Below are 8,492 nucleotides of genomic sequence, written 5' to 3'. Positions count from 1 at the left end.
CGTTAAAGGGGTTTTTTGGGGGAGTTTTTCCTTATCCACTGCGAGGGTCATAAGGACAGAGGGATGTCGTATGCTGTAAAGCCCTGTGAGGCAAATTGTGATTTGTGATATTGGGCTTTATAAATAAAATTGAAATTGAAATTGAATTGAAATTAAGTTGGTCCAACTATTTTCTTTTTTCAGATGGCCGATGACTATGACACATTTTTTGTAAGTACTTTGCAATCCCTGTAAAATTCAATGATAATACTGACAGATTTGAGTGAATATTGTAACCACTGTCCAAAAAAAGTGCTGTCACCAAAATTGTTCGTATAAGGGACATTGAACAGTTATTAGAGAGATACTCAGCTCTATTACGGTTACTTTTGATGGAGTGAAGTATGTGGCTGATGAAGCTCATTCACCATTTGTAAATGGATTATGCGTTTAGAGTGCAGTTTTGTGATATTGCATATATTGTGTGCTATCCTGACTTTTGTTTATTTATCTGTAGGATATGTGGACTGGGGTCTTACACCATGTGACAGGAGAACACTCGTGGGTCTTTGGTGCCTGTGCACACACCCCCTTGACAGAAAACAGAGACAAGCCCTTGATTCAGAAGGAATCCAAAGCACATCAGAAGCTTGCAGAAGTTGTTCTGGATGAACGCTGGCTCAAGTCTGTCATAAAGTACTTGACTTTCAGGTAAGTTCATCTGAGTGGTTGCTATTTTTTTTTCTACTAGCAAAAAAAAAAAATTGGCTATTGCAAACTGTTGGAGTCTGATAGAAAATGGGTAAAAAATCTTTATATATATATATATATATATATATATATTATTGGTTTTGTNAACTGTAGTATGTCAGTGTGCTGTCCTCTGTCATATGTCAATTCAATTTAAAATATTTTTATATATATATATATATATATATATGTATATATATATATATTATTGGTTTTGTTAACAAAACAAAAAAAGATCAACATAAAAGAACAGTCAGAGCAAATACACAAGCAAAAATCAAAATGATCACAAATATATAGCATGTTTTAAAATAGACACAAATAATAGTAAAAACAAACAAAGTAAAATAAAAAGACATCACTTCACAATAAATCATAAAATTATGGGATATATGACCGTCAGTAGTGTGGCTGGACGGTAAGACTGGGAGAATAAACAAAAGGGCTCACAGGGTGATACGGTTGAAATAGGCTAAAAATGGAGACCAGGTTGTCTGAAAACATTCAGGTTTTCCACGGGAGCTAAATTTAAATTTTTCTAATTTAAGGCAGCCCAGTAAGTCTCTGATCCACTGAGTGTGAGAAGGCAAACAGGTAAGTTTCCAGTTGAGCAATATGACACGTCTAGCCAACAGAGTGGCGTAGGCTACTGAGTAAGACTGAGAACATGTTAAAGGGCTGCCCACTGGTGCAATCCCGAAAATAGCTGTGAGGGGACAAGGTTCAAAATCAAATTTAAAGACCTCAGAAAAACATTTAAAAATAAATCCCCAAAAATCTGAAACTTTAGGACATGTCCAGAAATTATGTATTAGAGTGGCTGGTTCCAATTTGCAACGAGGACAGATCAGTATTAGGAAATATCTTACCAAGTTTAGCCCTGGACCAATGAGTGTGGTGGACTACCTGAAACTGAATGAGAGAATGTCTCGCACTAAAGGAGGAAGAGTGAATCCTATTTAAAATAGAGGTCCATATCTCCTCATCAAATTCTTCCCCCAGGTCCTTTTCCCACTGTGCCTTAAAGGGAGATGGTGGGATCAGGAGGTTGGCAATTATTCTATAAATATAAGAAATTACACCCCTATGAACTTTATTTAAACTCAGAATATCCTCTAGAGGAGTTCATGTGGGCCTATTGCGGAATCAAACTGTGTTTTTGTTGACAAAATCCCTCACTTGCAAATAGCGGAAAAACTGAGACGTGGGTAACTGGAATCTTTCTTTCAGCTGTGCAAACAAGGCGAATGTACCATCAATATATAACTGCGATAAAGATGTCAATCCAAAGAGTGCCAAACTCTAAAGGCTCCATCATTTAATGAAGGGGAAAACATAGAATTTTGAAATATCTGACCTGAAATGGAAAGATGTTTCAAATTAAAAGTTAATCGAAATTGTTTCCAGATCCTACATGAGTGTTTTACCACTGGGTTATTGCCACATTTTTTTAAAGAAAAAGGGAGAGTGCAACATAGTAAAGAGGAGAGAGCAGCAGGTTTGCATGATTCTGACTCTAACTGAACCCAAAGAGGAGAACTTTATGTGCTCTTGGTCTGGTGCCATCCAATATAAAAGACTTCTGAAATTTGCTGCCCAGTAGTATGATTGGAAATTAGGCGATGCAAGCCCCCCCAGGTCCTTGGACTTTTGCAAATGATTCTTACCGATGCACGGTGTTTTGCCATTCCAAATAAAAGACAAAAAAGTTTGTTCAATCGAAGTAAAAAAGACAAAGGTATGAAAACAGGTAAACATTGAAAAAAATACAAGAACTTCGGGAGCACATTCATTTTAATAATATTTACCCGGCCAATGAGTGAGAGAGGTAGTGACTTCCAATATAGAAAAGATTGCTTAAGACTATCAACTAGGACAGCAATATTTGCCTTAAATAAGTCTGAGTAATTTCGTGTTACTTTTACTCCTAGGTATGTAAATTGATCACGGACCACTCTGAATTGAAAATGTGAAAATGAAGTGTTGTTTACTGGGTACAGCTCGCTTTTCCCCACATTCAACTTATACCCTGATATTTTGCCGAATACTTTCATAACCGTTAAGGCCTTGGGTAGGGAGTCGTTTGGATTGGAAATAAACAAAAGTAAATCATCAGCGTTGTAGGAGCCATGAATGAATTCAGAGGTATTTTTGTAGGTGTATGACAGTTTAAATTTAAATATTGGTGTTTGTTATTGTTTATGATATTATTTAGGCTTTTTTGTGATTATGTTGATGAGGGAAGTAGGTCATATGGATATGGGCGGGGATATTAGGTTAATATAGGCACCTGCTCGTATGCTGTAAAGCCCTGTGAGGCAAATTGTGATTTGTGATATTGGGCTTTATAAATAAAATTGAATTGAATTGAATTGCTCACCTGTGTGGCCAGAGAGAGAGAGAGGGTGAGCAGGGTCGCCGTATTTTTTGTTGACCGCTATTTTCTTCGATCACTGTGATCACTTTGATTATGAGTTTGTGCACAGTATCATGAGTTGATTATTTCTTTTTCGTTAATAAAAAGTTAAACTTATTTTTTTTTCGTATCTCAGTGATTTTTCCCGTTAAGCACGTCAGACAAAGGAAAGGCCCGGCTGCAGCCTCTCAGCGACTCTTTGTTTTGTGAAGTCGCTACATTTTTGTCAACAAAAAAGGCATTAAAAGGAAACATCATCGGAAAGCGCAACGGATCAAACGATCAAGAGGACAAAAGAGGAAGAGGATTCAATCAAACAACCATCGGGGATAAAACACGGAGGTAGGCGCTGGCTGTTAAACAGATTTGGAACCGCTGGCATAGCGAACTACAGCCAGGTAAGCTCACCTGTGGATGTGCGCATGAAGCTGTATATTAATGGAAGGAATGCGGCTTGCATATTGACTGCTGTTTGTTCATTGGGAACCATGGCGTGATGGATTGAGGACTGAATCCTTCTGCGCACCGGCGTTATCATTATTGCAATACTGGTGCTGAATTTATCTCCATGCTATAAATGTGTGAATCTTCGCTCTGTCGCTCTGAAGTTGCTGCTGCTCTGCTGTTACGTGGGATGATGATTATTGGATGAACTTCCTTTTCTTCTGTGGATGTGGTTTAAATGCACAAACAATATATTGGAAAAAATCGAAAAGGAAATCAATGGAGAAAATTAGTCAATAAATGCTGCTGTTGCAAGTTTTGAAATGGATGTGTTTTAAAGGCACAAACTGAAAAAATCAAAATGGATGTGTTTTAAAGGCACAAACTGAAAAAATCAAAGTGAAATCAAAGTACAAAAATGAGTGAAACAAATGCTGGTGTTGAAATGGAGTGTGGGAAAAGAGAAACTAAACTCACAGCCAAGTCCTGGGTAAATAAAATAGAAAACTTCAGCATGAACGCAAAATCATTGTGAATAAAATAAAAGGGCTTATACCGGAAATGAAAACGCTTATGAAAAGCAAGGAAAATATCTCACATGTTCAACCTCATCTGGAGAATTTAATTCAGCTTTGTGAGAATGCTAACATGTCACATAATGTGTTGATTCCTCTACTGCCTGAGGACGAACAAAACAAACAAAATGAATGGTTTGCCGCCATCATGAAATATAGTAACACATTTGAAGAGGATGTTAAAAGGTGGCTGAATGAATCTGAGGAGCCACAACAAAATAACAGTCTTGGTCAATCGGATCCTGCTGCAGTCAGTGAAGGAGTGCTTCATTGTCCAACAGAGGAGGAACATCAGGCACCAACTCAGGCTGCGTCCATAATCATGACAGAGGGCATGCAAGATAACATAAAACCGAGTGACAGTGTATCAAATGTGGGACACAACTCTGCTATTGGAGGAAAGTCTGCTGTTTCTGCTGCTTCTTCTGCACGTCTTAAAGCCGAGGCTGACTTGGCAGCATTAATGGCAAGACAGAAATTATTGAAGGACAAACATGAACTGGAGGAGCAGGAGGAACGGCTGAGGAGAAAGAAAGAGCAGCTAAAATTGGATGAAGATATTGCAGCGCACATGGCTAAATTAAATGTGTTACGATCTCGGAGCATCCTAAGTGGAAAGGGTTCTTTAGCCAAGCGTTCTGATGGAATGAACTCTTACCTGGAAAAAGGAAAATCAAAACCAAAGGCTCTCAATGGTAATGCAAATGCATTTATTCCACAAATGTCACTGAAACAAAAGGAAACCAAACATGATTACATGGATCCAGGAGCAAGGCCTAAAGAGAAAACTGCACCTCAGTTCATTCATTCTGAGCCTGTCAGTTAATGAACCCAAACAACATTCAGTGAATCACCGTGCTAATGAGAACACCCAAATTCAAAATGAAGATATATGGAATGCAGGATTTGGATCAAAAAATGAGGATCACAACAATATGCTGGGAATTATGAGGAAGCAAAATGAAATAACTACGCTTTTGATACAACAGCAATTCCTCTCATCGTTGCCAAAGAGAGAGATCCCAATTTTTGATGGTGATCCATTAAAATATCAAGTGTTTATTAAAGCTTTTGAGAATGGTGTGGAAAGAAACACTGAGAACTACAGTGACAGACTCTATTTCCTGGAGCAGTACACTAGAGGTCACCCTAAGGAACTGGTTAGAAGCTGCCAGCATTTTAACCCAGAGAGGGGCTATGTCAAGGCTAAAGCTCTACTGAGGGAGCATTTTGGGAATGAACAGAAAGTAGCGGCTGCATATATGGAAAGGGCTCTTTCATGGCCTCCCATCAAAACAGAGGATGTAAAGGCTCTCCAGGACTACAGTCTTTTCCTCAGAGGCTGTTCTAATGCCATGGAAGGGGTGGAATATTTGCATGAGCTAGACCTGCCTGCCAATATGCTCGCCATTATAAGGAAGTTGCCTTACAAATTCAGAGACAAGTGGAGAACTGTAGCCTGTGAGCTGCAGGAGAGGCGCAACCAGAGACCTACATTCAGTGACATCACCAATTTTATTGAGAGACAAGTGAAAATCTTGACTGACCCAGTGTTTGGAAATATACAGGATGCTCCCCCAACAACAATAAATAAAGGTGTAAACAAACTCAAGCAACAGCCTCGTTCTGGAATGAAAGGAACCAGCTTTGCCACCACTGTAGTTCCTGTAGAAAATAAAACTCAGCCTAGAACCAAAGAGAAGGAACAACTTCAAGCTGCAAGGAGGATGTGTCTTTGTTGTGGAGGAGGACACACATTGGATTCGTGTCCTCAGTTGGAGAAAAGACCCCACAAGGAGAAGATAGGCTTCTTACGAGAATAGGGTGTCTGTTTTGGCTGTTTGTGTATAGGACACATCAGCAAAGATTGCAGGAAACGTATTTCTTGTGTAAAGTGTGGTCTACTACATCCAAATGTTCTTCATATCCCTCCAAAGGCAAAGGTAAAGGACTCTGATCAAACAGAAGGGAAATCAGAGAAAGCAGTGGACAGCACCTTGGTGTCGAGTGGTCTCACTGGGGCTGGTGATCACGATTGTAAACTTCCCATAGTTCCTGTACAAGTTAAGTTGAAGAAGGGCAGCAAAAATTATTACCACCTATGCTTTCTTGGATCAAGGAAGTACAGCAGTATTCTGCACGGAGGCACTGTTGCATAAGCTGGACCTCACAGGAAAGAAGGCACGTATTCTCTTGCGGACCATGGGACAGGAAAGGGTGGTAAGCAGCCATATTGTGTCAGGACTGGAGGTGGCTGGTTTAAACTGTGATCATTTCTGCGAGCTGCCCAAAACTTTCACACAGGAGTGTATGCCTGTCCACAGTGGGAATATTCCAAGACAGAGGGATCTTCAGGAACGGCCACATTTGAAACATGTTCATTTGCCTGAGATAGATGCAGGGATTGAGCTGCTGATTGGGATAAATGTTCCTAAGGCCTTGGAACCACTGCAAGTCATTCACAGTGTAAAAGGTGGGCCCTATGCAATCAGGACAATGCTGGGGTGGACTGTAAATGGACCTTTAAATGGAGAAAGTGAGGAAGCAATGGATTGTGAGCAGCCAGAGTTATCAGTGAACAGAGTGTCAGTTGTGAATTTGGATGAACTTTGGCAGCAGCAGTTCAAGGTGGATTTCCCTGAATGCAGTGTGGATGAGCACCCTGGAACGTCAAGAGAGGATCAGAAGTTTATGGACTTGGTTACAAACTCAGCAAAGCAAGTGAATGGCCATTACCAGATCAGCTTACCATTAAAGAATGAGGAACTCAGTATGCCAAATAATAGGATAATTGTTGAGCAACGTGCCAAGTACTTGAAGAGGAGGCTTCTGAAGGACTCATCATTCCATGCAGAATATACAGCCTTCATGAACGATCTGGTTGCCAAAGGTTATGCTGAAAGAGTGCCTGAAGAGGAGTTGGAACGCTGTGATGGCAAGGTTTGGTATATCCCCCACCATGGCGTTTACCATCCAACAAAGAGGAAGATCAGAGTTGTCTTTGACTGTGGAGCAAGTTTCCAAGGAACATCTCTCAATGCTCAGCTCCTACAAGGACCAGATCTGACCAGTTCATTGATTGGGGTGGTGACTAGGTTCAGGAAAGAACCAGTGGTGATCATGGCAGATGTTGAATCCATGTTTCACCAGGTAAGGGTACCAGCTGAAGATGCTGATTTGTTGAGGTTTCTCTGGTGGTCCGATGGGGATTTAAATCAAGATCTCAGTGACTTCAGAATGATGGTGCATCTCTTTGGGGCAACTTCATCTCCCAGCTGCGCCAATTTTGCTCTCAGGAAATGTGCAAAAGATAATGAAGAACAATTCAGCCAAGAAGTGATTGATAAGGTCCTACATTGCTTCTATGTGGATGATTGTCTGGTGTCGGTGTCTTCAGAGGAGGAAGCTGTGTCTCTCTATCACGACCTTGATTCCATCTGTGCAAAGGGTGGTTTCCAGCTTAGGAAGTGGATAAGCAACAGACGTTTGGTTATGGCTGCAATACCTGAAAGTCAACGAGCCACAGACATGAAAGGGTTGGACCTGGATCAGGATGAGCTACCAGTGGAGAGAGTGCTTGGTGTGGAATGGTGCATTCAGTCTGACACCTTTAAGTTCAAGATCATCATCAAGGACAGATCACTCACCAGGAGAGGAATTCTCTCAACTGTCAGCTCCATCTACGATCCTCTTGGAATCCTGAGCCCTGTTGTGTTGTCGGCTAAGAAAATCTTAAGGGATCTGTGCAGGAGATCACTTGGCTGGGATGACATCATACCTGAACCAGTTGCTAACGAGTGGATGACTTGGCTGCAGGAACTGTGCCATCTAGAGGATTTTAACGTCATGAGATGCTTGAAACCACTAAACTTTGGAGAGACGACCACGGCACAGCTGCACCATTTCTGTGACGCAAGTGAAGATGGTTACGGGGTAGTGACTTACCTGCTGTCGCATAGCAAAGACTCACAGGTACACAGTGCTTTTGTCATGGGAAAGGCTAGGGTGGCTCCACTTAAGTCTGTTACCATCCCTCGTATGGAGCTCATCGCTGCCACTATGGCAAGCCGCATTGATGTTCTGTGGAGGAGAGAGCTACATATGGATCTGCAGGATTCAGTGTTTTGGACAGACAGTGTATCTGTGCTCAAATATATCAAGAATGAGACTTCCAGGTTCAAAGTCTTTGTTGCCAACAGGGTCTCAGAAATTCTCAAAGTTTCACAGTCTTCTCAATGGAGGTATGTAGACACTACAAGCAACACAGCAGATGTGGCCTCTAGAGGCTTGAAAGTGGATGCATTCCTCAAAAATTGGACATGGGTGTC

Source organism: Epinephelus moara, chromosome 6, assembly GCF_006386435.1.
Source record: "Epinephelus moara isolate mb chromosome 6, YSFRI_EMoa_1.0, whole genome shotgun sequence".
NCBI lineage: Eukaryota > Metazoa > Chordata > Actinopteri > Perciformes > Serranidae > Epinephelus > Epinephelus moara.
Note: the sequence above shows the minus strand (reverse complement) of the source record.